At 41.9% G+C, this 12762-nt stretch overlaps 1 long non-coding RNA gene across 4 annotated transcripts; it reads left to right on the top strand.

Moving 5' to 3' along the window:
• The first annotated feature begins 1011 nt into the window (after window positions 1-1011).
• Window positions 1012-11750, top strand: LOC123798412 (uncharacterized). 4 transcript variants are annotated; one of them, XR_015728024.1, is made up of 5 exons: window positions 1012-1404; window positions 3688-3737; window positions 4959-5081; window positions 6500-6565; window positions 11205-11750. It is a non-coding gene; the product is annotated as an uncharacterized LOC123798412 (long non-coding RNA). The 4 variants fall into 4 exon arrangements; XR_015728025.1 differs by lacking the exon at window positions 1012-1404 and adding an exon at window positions 1571-1688; XR_006781299.2 differs by lacking the exon at window positions 3688-3737 and having other exon boundaries at window positions 1017-1404; window positions 11205-11551.
• The last annotated feature ends 1012 nt before the right edge of the window (window positions 11751-12762 follow it).

Raw genomic sequence — 12762 nt, 5'->3', positions numbered from 1 at the left:
CTCTTCGCCAGCAGCAGCAGGTGGGCGAGAGACGGGCCTTGGACAACTGCATATCTCCGGCCTCCCTTCCACCAACTCCCCGCCAAACGGCGAGGGAGGGGCGGGGCCCGGGACTACAGGGATAGCCTTTCTCTAGAGGAGAGGTAATGGGCAAGAGCTGCCATAGGAAGAAGCAGCTGTGCCGGAGTAGGTCTCGGGACCCCCTTCGCCCCCGCCATGCCTCGCCGCCTCTTCCTTGGGGCTTTCCATCTGCAGCTCCCCCTGCCAGGCCGGTGGTGGTGGTGGAGGGTGCGGGTCCCCTTCCCCTTAACACGCGCTTTAGCACCCGCCCACGCTCCATTGCAAACACTCGGCATTGCCCAACCCAACCACTGTTTGTTCAGCGAGGCGCTGGCAAGGCAAACACACACCACTGAGTCACAGGCAGAGCCCTTGCCCACGACGGCCACACAGTTAGAATACAAAACAGACCCCCTGCCTGTCTCTCCACCCGAGCCGCCACAAGCCAGAAGCACTCGAACTCTGGGACAGACAGGGGCGCTGGTGAACCAAAACAGGGGCTGGCACAGTGTTGGGCACTCCACTAGAGCTCAGTATTTCAGGGACTTCGTGAGCTTTTATAAAATCGGGCCACACGCAAGCCGAAGGACAACTACACAGTTCCCCGCGATGACTTTGACAAGCAAGATACACTTTATTTCCATAGCTCCAGTCGCAGCACACTAACCCACTCGGTAAACTCGGACGCGCTCTGCGCCGGGACTTCACGCACGCGCGCTAACTCCTCCTCTCCGTCAGTTTCCCCCCCGGCTCCGCCCCTCAAGCAGACATTCGACAATCTCTCGGTCAGCCCCGCCCTGTCCCTCCCTGCCTCCATCTCTAATTGGAAGGTGGCCTCCGCTGGCCCCGCCCCTCGGCGACGTGAACCCGCTTCCCTACGAGTCACGGCGCCGAGGGGGTGGGGCTGGGTGGGGCGTCGGCGCGCTATTGTCATGGAGACGAGAAGCCTGCGGCCGCGGAGGCGGGTACAGCCCGGTCCAGGTGGCTGCCAGCCGCCCGAGACTGAGGCGAGGCCGAGAGACCGGGACGGCTGGAGCTGGAGAGAGCGCGGATCTGGCCAGTGGCGGCTTCTCGGACAGCCAAGGAGAGGTGTCCTCCCGGGCTTGGTGTAGGTCGGGTGGTCGCGGGGAGCTACCCCGCCCCGTTCCCTTAGCTCCCGCCTCTCGCGGCCCTTGTGCTCCTCAGCGCCCGCCCCCGGCTCCGCCCGCCGCCGCCGCCGCCGCTGCCGCCGCTGTAGCCCCTCGCGCTAACGGTCGGTAGCGGCCCGCGCGCGCCGCCCGCCGGGGGCTCGAGCCAGCCACGAGGGAGCGTCCGCGGCCCGCGCGCTCGCGCGGCGGAGGAGAGGTGAGTCCGGGGTCCCCCGTCCCGCAGCGTTCCCGCCCGATTGCGGGCGGGCTCACTGCCTCTCGCGCCGCGTCCGAGTCCTTCGTGGACCGGATGGACGCGGCGGTGTCCCGCGCGCCTCCGGGCGCCGGGTGGGCGTGGGCCGCGTGAGTGTTGGGCGGGCCTTTCCTGATGTCACGGTCCCCGGGCGGGCGCGCGTGGGCGTGTCCCCTCCAGCCGCGCGCGGCCGCAGCACCCTCTCGGCTCTCGTCCAGGATGCTGTTTTCTGACATGGAGCCATGGAGGTTTGTGCCACCGAGAATCTGAGTCTGTCACACAGACATCCTCATTACATCATCCTGCCACTCTGGGCCGCTAGGCTATCCCCCCCGCCCTCCCCTTTTCCTTTTACTGTCTTCTTTTTGGTGTCAAGGACTGGAGAGAATCCTGAAAGATATTGAAGCATTTCGAATTTATGGTTCTGTTGCTGTGGTTGTCACCTCCGCTCTACGTCAAATTTAAGACTCATTTCTTAAGGATGTCTCTATTTTCTGCTTTATTTGCACATTGATGGCTCTGCTGCTTGGCTGGCCACGGCCGCCCGGCGTCTCAGACTTGTGTTAATATGTGAAATGGAAGAACTGGTCATTAGCAGGCAGATGGGATTCAAATAGCATCTGGCGGGGGTTCTCAGCGTTCCTGTGAAAGTTTTTACGCTTACGCTGGTAAACACGAGGTTTTTAGCTTTGATCTTGGTAGTGGTGACTGTTAAGGTCCCCTCTCCCCTGCCTTTCTTCTTTATTCATCAGCTTTCCCGTTTGGGAACTTGCTTACTTGTTAAGCTGTAGTTTCACTGGTCTCTGATCACTGAAGCTTTCTCCCCCTGCAGAGGTGGGAGCTCTCTCCCTCTCCTTCCACATTACCAAGATAACTCCTTTTTTTGGCGGGGGTTGGGGAAGGTGGGGGTGGGGGCAGGGCAGGAGGATTACTCTTGCATTTGTATCTTTCTCAACATTTTAACTTACACTGGGAATAGGCATGCCCGGATTGTTTTTAACGTAGGACTTTAAAAAATGGTAATTTTAAGACTTCCTAAAGGTTTATTGGTTTGTCATGTCTGCAAGGATCCAGTTATGCATAACTCTTAAAATTGAAAGCTTTAAAATAAAATCCACAATTGTATTCCTAAGACATGGCTACAGAGCTTGCTCTTCGAGTTTTGGCTGTACAGTTGTCATTGTTTAAATCAAGTGCAAAAGAGGTTATTCCTGTTTATTTAGTGTAATAACTGTTTACAGTTAAAACTTTAAAGACTCATAAAAGTAGGTCTGCTGTATTTTAAAGATCTCATCATTCTTGTGGGAGAGACACAACACCGGCGCTAAGAAAGGCAACAGATTGCTTCTGTCATATCGCTTTGCTGTTTTGGAGTGTACTTAAAGGATTATGATTGATAAGGCTGTCTTGCCAGAGAATGTTGACACAGGTGTGCATCGTTATCTTAATTAAGATCCTGAGAAAATGTTGTCTATAAAATGGTGACATAAGAAGGGCGGCATATTTTTGTACAGTTTTGCTTTTGGAGAATTTAATTGCACTTGAAACCTGCCTTTGAGCTTCCAGATTTTGTGAGCACTCTGGCCACAGAAGTTTTAGAGAGAAATGGTAGTTTAATGTTAAGTGCTCTGGCATGTAGTAATACTACTTGTGGCTTTTGGGCCATGCCTTTGTCAGCTTTCTTTGTGCTCTATCTTTGTGGAGTCACGGTTACTAATTTAGAAAGAAAAGCATAAATGGGACAGTCTGTTATTAAGCAAACATTTATTAGTGTTGAGAATAAATCTGTAGAGAAAGGCTCGCTTCATGTGCAGAAACAGAAATATAATAAAAAGGTAAATATATGAGAAATTTATGCCACTTTATATTTTGGAAAACCGTCTCCTAGACCGTTTTAATGATCTAAAGTAGTTTCTCTTTTCACATCATCAAGTAGCTTGGCTGTTTGTGGAATGCCTTGTTTTTCTTTCCAGAAATAGAAGAAAACTGTTTGATTTCTTCCAAAATATTGTGTATAAATTCGAATTATGAGCAAGAGAAGTCAGGGCATTTAGCCTCTTATTAGTTTAAGGATCGGAATCATAACCTGGGCGACCACTAAAATAATATTACTGTCCTTTACTTCAAATTTCTGAATGCAAAAACAATAGCAAGAGGGATGCTGCTGATCATATTACCCTTGGCTCACCCAGCACCTAATACCCTTTAACATAAGTATTGCATTAAGATTCCCCCCTCTCTTTGTAGCTCATGATTTCCTGGAAGCTGGCTGTCCATCAGTGGTGTATATAAGATGTGTGAGTGTTTTTCTTTAATATTAAAACTCATTGTAGAAAGAGGAAATGAAAGTGAAGGAGGCCATAGGCATATGATCGGAGAAGCCAGGTGTAGAGTCACAGCTCATTCGTGACTCCAAGGCTAATTAGCTGGCTAGAATTACATGGTAAACTAAAATCAAAGAAAGACTTATTTAGATTTGTTTGCTGAAACTAAAACAAGAGTATTAATTTTGAGATAATTGCTTTACTTATGCCCCAACGCCCCCCATCAAAATTTTTCTTCTGGCAGCTAAGATCAGCATCCCTGCACTGTTATGCATGTGTTATTTTCAAATTGTATATGCTGCGTTAAAAGAAGTGAAATAAGAATGGGAACTAATTACCTATTGTCTGTCTTAATGAATAACACCACATAATTGTTAATATATTTTTACATTATATCTTTAGGAAAAATTTAAATGTTCTTCAGTTGATAACGTGCAAGTCAGTGAAATCATGTAGTCGTAAGTGAATTAAACATGTTCTTTAAATTAGAATATGAAAACAGTATCATATTTTGGAATAGTGTTTTAACTCTGAGAGAGCACAGCCTTTTTTGTGTGGTAATAGCTCAATACCTGTGTGTTTTTCCCTTCAATTTCTGCATTTTATTGGCTCCTTTAATGTTAACAGATTTTTGGTATATTTTTAGCTGTTTTATAGAGAATAATTGTTCTTAAAAGATGCAACTGATACAACTCTAAGAACATGTAAAATCCTGGAATTGTTTTTTCCTTGTGCAGTAGCGACTAGGGTTTGCAGTCCCAGCACTACTCCGAAGCGTGATACTTGTAACTTATTTCTGCATAAATTTGCAGTATTTTTATAGGTAGAGTATACCTAAGCACCAATTTAGTTTGACAAATTAACTTAGATGCTTCAAAATTGAAAACCAGTATATTCTAATGTAGTGCAAGTTTAAATCTTTATTAGTAAGGATGCACGTAACATTTGTTCAGGAGAAGGAAATATCATTTTCTCCTGCAGTTGTCATTTATGTAATTCATTTTTCTAGACTTTTCTCGGGCTAATGATATTCCACACCTCGATACAGCCTTTATTTGTTTATTTGGCGTAATATGGAGTGATACCTTGGAGGAAATTAGATTAGATATTCATATCTATTATCCCAAAAGTATTTAACTAGTCTTCTGTGTTTCTTTAAACTGAATCATTTTTTTTTTTTTTTTTTTGGTGCAGGTTATAAGTATGATGCTTCCATACTACATTTGGATGTTTTCAGCTAAGCTCACTTCTGAATTACAGGGTTCCTCCAAATGTTGGCTGAAATCTGTCCTTGCATACCCCCAAGCTCATCTGCAAGTGAGTGTCTGCAGCACAGTGTGTTTGTGTGTGGAATAAACGCAAAATAGCATCAGGGTTGGTTTTACCAAAGCATTTATATTAGTAATAGGAACTAAGTACAGAATGTAAAGAATGCCTCTGGAGGCCTTTGATTATTAAAATTTTACTGAACAAAGGTTCAGTAAATAGAAAAATTTTGGATTTGTGGAAATACACTGAATAATTACTTTTTAATGCTATCATCGGGTGGTGAAATTTATAAACTCAGTGCTTTCCATGAAAGTCAAGACTGAGGTTATATTCTATAGAAGTGGAATTATCATTTAAAGGAAATAATCCGTTTATCCCAAATTACAGTTTTTGATTATTTTCATTACCAGTTCTTTTAAGAATAAATTTAATGGAAGGATCAGCTCCAGGCATGGGTACTCAACTCTTTCAGTGACAAAGGGGGTATAGGTGTGTGTAAAACTTGTCATTTCTCATCAAAACAGGGCCTGCTGAATATAAGCAGATGAGAAAAAATTATTGTGCAGAATATTCGTGTTGTCTATTGGGGAGAGCAAGGAACTGGGTTTAGTGATAGAGAGTATTTTGTTAAGTAAAAAAGATTTTGTTGTATGACCAAAGGAAAAAAGGCTAATTGAAGCAGAAGGCAGCTCTAGTTAGTCCAGTCTACAGTAGAGCAAATGCTTCTCTGTAAACTTTCCAAGGGCTGAAAGGGATTTTTAACATAAAGATGAAGTGATATATAATTGTTTTTAAATAACACACTTGTGTTCCCCTGTCACTGATCGGGTCTTACGGAGACGGGGTTTCATGTGAGACCAGGGGCTGATGCCTTATCGCCAGTTAGAAAATACACAACCGGAATCTAAGGAAAATGTGAAGCAATGGGCAGTCTGAGTTCCTCCCCCTTTGCCTTTAAGCTTCATCTCTGTTGCTGTTGCTGTTGCCATTGCCGTTGTTGTTGCTTTAACCACGTGTAAAGTTGTTGAATTTAAAAGATAAGGGATTGGGTGGGGTTCTCCCCCCCTCGGGAAAAATATAGGAGAAATCTACACCTATATGCAAATTGGTTTTGTCTTATATCTGTCATCAGCCCAAATTTATTATTAAGATTCATATTGCATGTATATTAATGATACTCAAATGTATTCAAACTGGTACTCCTTTTATATAAAATAGGTGGGAGGGTCCCCTGTTTTAAAAAATATATGAAGAAAACCTGTCCTTTCAACAGTAGTGGGTCCTGGTTGATTACTTGAGAAGGTGGTACTAAATGCTCTCTAGTGGAAATAGCTAGAGTATGCTTTTTGAGAAATGTGTCATTCAGGAATAAAATCAATTGAAGTATTGGTAATTAAATTGTAATTCCATGAAGGAAGGAAGTGGAAGGAAAGCTGAAGCTAACTATTGCTGTTTTTCTTTTTAAGAATCTGCAGTTCATAATGGAGCTCCTGTACTGGCTGTCGGAAGGAGGAGATTCGGAAGATAGGGAGGTAATATTATCTCTTTTAAAAGAATACTTTCCTCTGTAATCCTGAGCCTTTATTACATATAAGAACTTTATCTACCAGCCAGCAATTTCTTTAAATGTGGGGTATGAAACGATCTGATTTTCCCGTGCTGAGTTTTGAGCTGCTGCTCCTTAGGGCTGTGGGCTGTGCCGGGAGAGCTGAGAAATCTCATCGAGGCGTACTCAGCACCCTTAAAATAGCTTCTTTCTGAGAATTAGATCTGTGATGGTGGCCTCCCCAGTTCTGGTGGATGTCCTTGTCCTTTGTGGCTGATGTGCGTGCGTTCAGCATGTTGCTTGGCTGTCCCCGCTTACCTCCCAGTCTTTGTCGCCTTCTCTGGAGCGTACTCTCTGCAGGGCGATCTACTGACAGCCTCAGCCAGACTCCGAGTGGGAGACTTGGTGCTTGACCACTGGCTTCAGAGCTCTGCCAAGGAGAGAGCTGGGCCCAGCCTGGGCTGCTCCGGAGCAGGGGCTCACACACGCATGGGTCCTTTAGGTCCCTTTCCATGTTCCTCGCAGTCCTAGGCTACGGGGTACTACTTTCTTTTTCCTCTCACTAGGTTGGCTTGCTGCTCCCTCTGCAGCTGTCGCAGGGATTCCCATGGAATGGAGGACTCTTGTTTTCCTCTGGATGATATCTTTGATCATTTACCCGGGTGTGTGTTCATTTGCAAAAATCCAGTGTTAGTGTCCCAAGAACGACTGTAAGATTCTTGAAGGACAAAATTCACGCTCAGTTGGTATCCGTAAGAAAAGCTTTTCTGTCTCCTCGTGCCGTGTTGCCACATTGAATATGCAGGTGAAATTAAAAACAGAGTAAAACCCTTTTATGAAAGACCAGTGCCTGTGTCTAAGAATATTTATATAGGCTTAAGTTGTGGAATGGTATTTATATCCATTTCTTTTTCCTTTTTAAGAAAAATGATATACTTTTCTAGTCACCAAAAACATCTACTTCCTCAACTATACCCATGGAGTGATATTAAAAGGATAATAAAGGGCTTCATGGTGTCCACTGATACAATTCGGAAATTGGTAAGCAATGTGGTAGCTAAAGTCAGGTTCTTCCATTAAAAGGGCTAGTGTGCATTTAAAAACAAAAACCTGCAGAAAAAAAAGACTTTTTAATCTTTAAATCAGATGATGTTTTTGGTTAACAGAACAAGAAGGGGAAATATACCGATCTCAGATTCTTGTATTGATGCCGAGGTAGGCGTCGTAAGCCGAGGAAGCCATTAACATGTAGCCTAGAAAAAATGGTGATATCAAAGTGTGTACTTGGAAAGCAGTTTACGTTCACAAAACAATTCGATATTATGACCTTGACCAACTTTTACACTTCAGATACTTGGGTTATTACTTCAGTTTTTAAAATACCACTCTATAGCTTAGGTGTAGAATGCTAGGGTATTTTTGAATCGACTGGGTCTTGCTGGTCATCTTAAAATAGGCTACAATATTACAAAGTTGAGATGTAATATGTATTAATAGAAGGAAAATATAAAATTTAATATCCGGGCAACTGAGACCTTTAAACCTACTTTAAAAGTATAATCTTGACATCTATGACACTATTTTTTGTCTTTGTTATACGGGCAGAATTATGGATATTCTACAATCCAGATGTCTTATTTATTAATTCCAAATTTCATTCTCTGTAACAGACATTGAAAAGAAAAGGTATATGTGGGAGAGTCGAGTTTTGAGTCGGAGGCTAATTTATTAAGCATCCGTACGTAGAACAGCAGCCTTGATTAATGTAGGACTGGGAAAGGGGACAGGTGAAACTGTTTGCAGCTGAAATTTACTAATGCGGCAGCCATTAAAATTAAATGTTTGTTAACGTAATAGCGATGGCATTTTGTCCTCCTCCTCCTCGTGGTTTTGTCCAACTAGATGTTACCGTGGCAGTTGCACTGACTGTTGAGTGTTTAAATGATGACACCATTATGTGAAGTGATTTTGAAATGAGAGATTTCAGCCAAGAATTACATCTGCTCCCATCTCCTTCAAATCATACTCTCTGGCAGTACAGATTATGATTGATTTGTTTGTGACAGATTGCAGGAAACAGTCATTGATTTTTCAATATTTTACCTTAAAATTATTTACAGTTGTAACCATGGGGAGGTATTTCCATGGGCTGTCAGCCCCTGAAAGACTAGGATAATATTCCCTGCTCTCTGACAAGACAAATTACCTGTAATGAGTGCAGTAGCTGAAGGGTATACTTTTATTTTAAAATATGTCAATAACCCCAGTGACTAAACGAATATTGATTTAGCATAATGAAGCCTGAGTAATGTGAAAATGAGCTTTTTCAAGAAGCCTGGTGAAGTCTTTCTTTTTAGCTGGTTGTAAGGAGCTTTTCATTCTTTTCAACTAACTGGTGGAGATAAGGAGTTTTATATGCAGACCATCAGGAATGATAGTGTTGTTTGTGTTAACAACCAGGGTCCAAATATTTTGCCTTTACTTTTATCGATTCTTTTTTCAGATCTTATTTTGAGTCTTACTCTCAGTCATAGAATTTGATTTGCTTGATCTTATCTTTAACCGACTGAGTATTTTCACAGTTTCAACATATTTTGGCTTAGAACCTCCAGTAATGAATATTAAAATATAACTATATGTACGATCATTTGTAGATGACATAATCATTATCTTAGGACATTTCAAATGGGTTATTGTAGTATTTAATGTGCCGTATTTTATGGTAGAATAATTCCCAGTCCCTGGACATCAGATTGCTTTCAGTGGGAATGAAGATTAATTTACTTAGGCATCAGTGCATGTTTTCATTTTTGTCTGACTTCCCTTCCCTTTTTTGAATGTAATTCTCAACTTTTGATAGATTAAGATCCCAGTACATAAGGTCCTTCGAGCAAGAGTAATAGTAGAGAAGTAGATAGCTGTATTTTATAATCCATCAGGAGCCTGAAGACTTTGTGTCTGAGTAAGTATCTTCCTATCTAACTTGGTTAGAAGAAAACAGGGTGAACATTGCTGGTAACAGATAGCAGAAAAGTAAGTATTTGAACAAGATGTCAAACCGATAACTTCGTGGGAATCCAGCGTATTTTATGATAACTAATAGTTATGGCATCTTATTAAAAAAGTATAGGTAAAGTTCCTCTAAAAATGAAAAATGAGTTCCGATTGAAAGAAAATTCAGATGGCTTTTTGTGAGCGCTAGTTCTCTTGTAGGACGGCATTGGAAATGTTGCAATAAAATGAAAAATATAAACCTGTCTTTTAATGGAAAAAAGGATAGACCCTAGAACAAAAAATATCCGTTTTTTTCTTCCCCAGGATTTTGCCTAAGGGTGTGACACCAATGGTCTCCGTCGCTCATCTTAGTTGTGTTCTGCAGTAGATAGGATGCTTTATAAAATACTGGTCCCATAGAGTTCATTTCTCCATCACCCCCTCCCCCAGATTTTTTCCCTTTTTCTATAAAGGGACCTTTGAAAATAGAACTGTGAGGACTATACCATCATCATCTATACAACTGGTAGCCCACAAATTCTTCAGTCATTAACTTGCTTTATAGTTGTTTTTTTTTAAGTTGATGTAGTATCGGTACAACGTATCCATTGATAAAGGCGATATCTATCGATACGCCTTCCAGAAAAAGAAGTGAATATAGGGTTTTTTTTTTTTCCTCAATAGTTTTTTTAATAAAACATTTTTTTCCAGACAAATCTAGGCTAGTGAAAACATCTATATTGTTGTTTAGTTTACTTTGGAATTAAATAATAAATGTATTATGCTCAGCACCTGTTGACCCCCTCGTGTAGTTTAAACCTTTGTGTTCGTTATATAGTGCACGTGTACAACTACTTATCTGAAGCAAGTTTTACTAATAAATATGCAGTTAAAGGAAAGCTTTTTCTGGGGAAATTATTCTCTTTTGGATACAACGCCCTTTTCCATATTTGCCCCCCTTGAAACAATACCCTGCCCTTGTTCTTCTTTAGGGAAAAATTATTTATATGGAGTGTTTTTAAGTCATGCAAGTCATTGCCTGGGGTTAGTTCAAACATTCATTTTTTGAAAAGGAGAAAATGCCCCCATTTAGAAAAATCTTTCTTGTATTTGTATCTATTAAGATAAACAGTTTACTTTGATACGGTACATACCAATCTACTTAGTTAATTTTTTTTCCAGAATTCATTTTGCTGTGTTTGGTCTGACCTTCTATGATAACTTAATATAGGAACAAATTAGCATATAATTCTATTTTCCATGTGACCTCAACCAGTTGCAGAATCGTACCACCACTTTTGGAGGGCAGTTCACTGGTGTATGTAGACTGTGGCAGTAAGTGTTTGCAAATGTTCGGTGCATCCTGCCCAGTGCGACAGCGAAAAGGTTTCAAAGTCAGCGGCGAGAGGAATTACTTACCCCTATTACTTACTCCTATTACTAAGGTACGAAAACAGCTCCTAAAGGTAGCATTTTTAATTAGTGTACATAATTGATTAGTGATTTGTCCTCCCCCAAGCAGAAAGCAGCATGGCGCCGTTGAGTGCTGTCGGGGAAGTCTGAGGTATTAGGGATTGATGGTGACAATGATCATGACAACTAAATGGATCTTTTTTTTTTTTTTCTTTTAGATTCAGCTATTGGGCTTTGAAACTTCCTGTGAAGTTGTCCTGTGGTCTGTTCAATCTAGATGCAAAGGACCTGGAACAGTCAAGCGCTCAAGAGGTTTACATTGTTTTGGATGTTCCTATTTATAGACCAAACTATTTTCCCAATTCAGATCCTCAGTTGTTATGCAGAAGAAGGTCATACTCTTCTTGATCATCCGTTTTATTAGAAATGATTAGTATTGTAGAGTATCACCAAACATTTTCTGTTTGAATCAAAGTACAGAAAAAATAAAATCAATTCTATATGTTGACCTTTTTTCTAAAATGTCTGTATTGGATGGAATTATTGTTTATACTTGAAAAGAGGGTTCAAAAAAAAAAAAAAATCCCTGTCTCTGTCATAGCGATTCTTCTAGAAGTCCAACATCATTAATATAACTATTACATTTATGGTAGAAAAAAGACTTGAATCCGTTCATATATTTTACTTCTCTGTATTAGTGCCCCTGGAACAGAACATTTCTCCTCACAAAATCTATTCGCTCAACTCAGATACAAGAAAATGTTGCCTTAACGGGCAGATCATGTGTTACGTGTTTGAATATTTGATTTATGTAAATAAGGTGACATCCAGTTCTCTCACAGAGTTCTTATAGTTGTGTAGACTGACTAATAACGGGTTGCCTTGCCATTGGGAAATGCCTTGTTGTGGTCTGTGGCAGCTGTAGGAAAACAGAAGGCTTCCTCTGGCCTCTGCGGTGTGAACACTGCGAGGGGGTAGGTCTGATCAGAGACAGTCCTCGGTGAGGGAACTGGGGAGATCCACAGATGCTGGTGACACCTGTAGAAACTGCTGCGGGTCTCTATTTTGTGCTTGGCCCAGTTTGTACTCAATCCACTTCTGTAGTTTTTACAAAGCATCAAAGGTGCTGTGATGTATTCTTTTTTTTTTTTTTTTTTTTTTAAAGATTTTATTTATTTATTTGACAGAGATAGAGACAGCCAGTGAGAGAGGGAACACAAGCAGGGGGAGTGGGAGAGGAAGAAGCAGGCTCATAGCAGAGGAGCCTGATGCGGGGCTCGATCCCATAACGCCGGGATCACGCCCTGAGCCGAAGGCAGACGCTTAACCGCTGTGCCACCCAGGCGCCCCCCTGTGATGTATTCTTAAGCTCGGATCTCAATCTCGCCAGGTAAATGTATTAGGCTAGAATGTTTCTTCTTTTTAAATTTTTAACTAAACTTTGTATTTCGAGATAAGTACAGATTTCACATGCAGTTATACTAACTAATGGAGGGATGGATCCCTTATACTTTTTACCCAGTTTTGCCCAATAGTGACTCGTAATATGTAGTGTAATATCACAGCCTGGGCGTTAACATCGATACACTCGCGGTACAGAACATTCCCTTCATATCCATACTCACTTCTCCCCGGCCCCCTCCTTAACCCCAGTAACCACTCGCCTGTTCTCCATCTCTAGCATTTTGTCTTTGCCAAGAGTGTTCTATAAGTTGATTCTATTGTGTGTTACCTTGGGGAATTGGCCTTTCTCACTCAGCATATTTTTTCTGGAGA

Source organism: Ursus americanus, chromosome 21, assembly GCF_024610735.1.
Source record: "Ursus americanus isolate L20-20 chromosome 21, mUrsAme1.1.p, whole genome shotgun sequence".
Taxonomy (NCBI): Eukaryota; Metazoa; Chordata; class Mammalia; order Carnivora; family Ursidae; genus Ursus; species Ursus americanus.
This window is presented reverse-complemented; position numbering and strand designations above follow the sequence as displayed.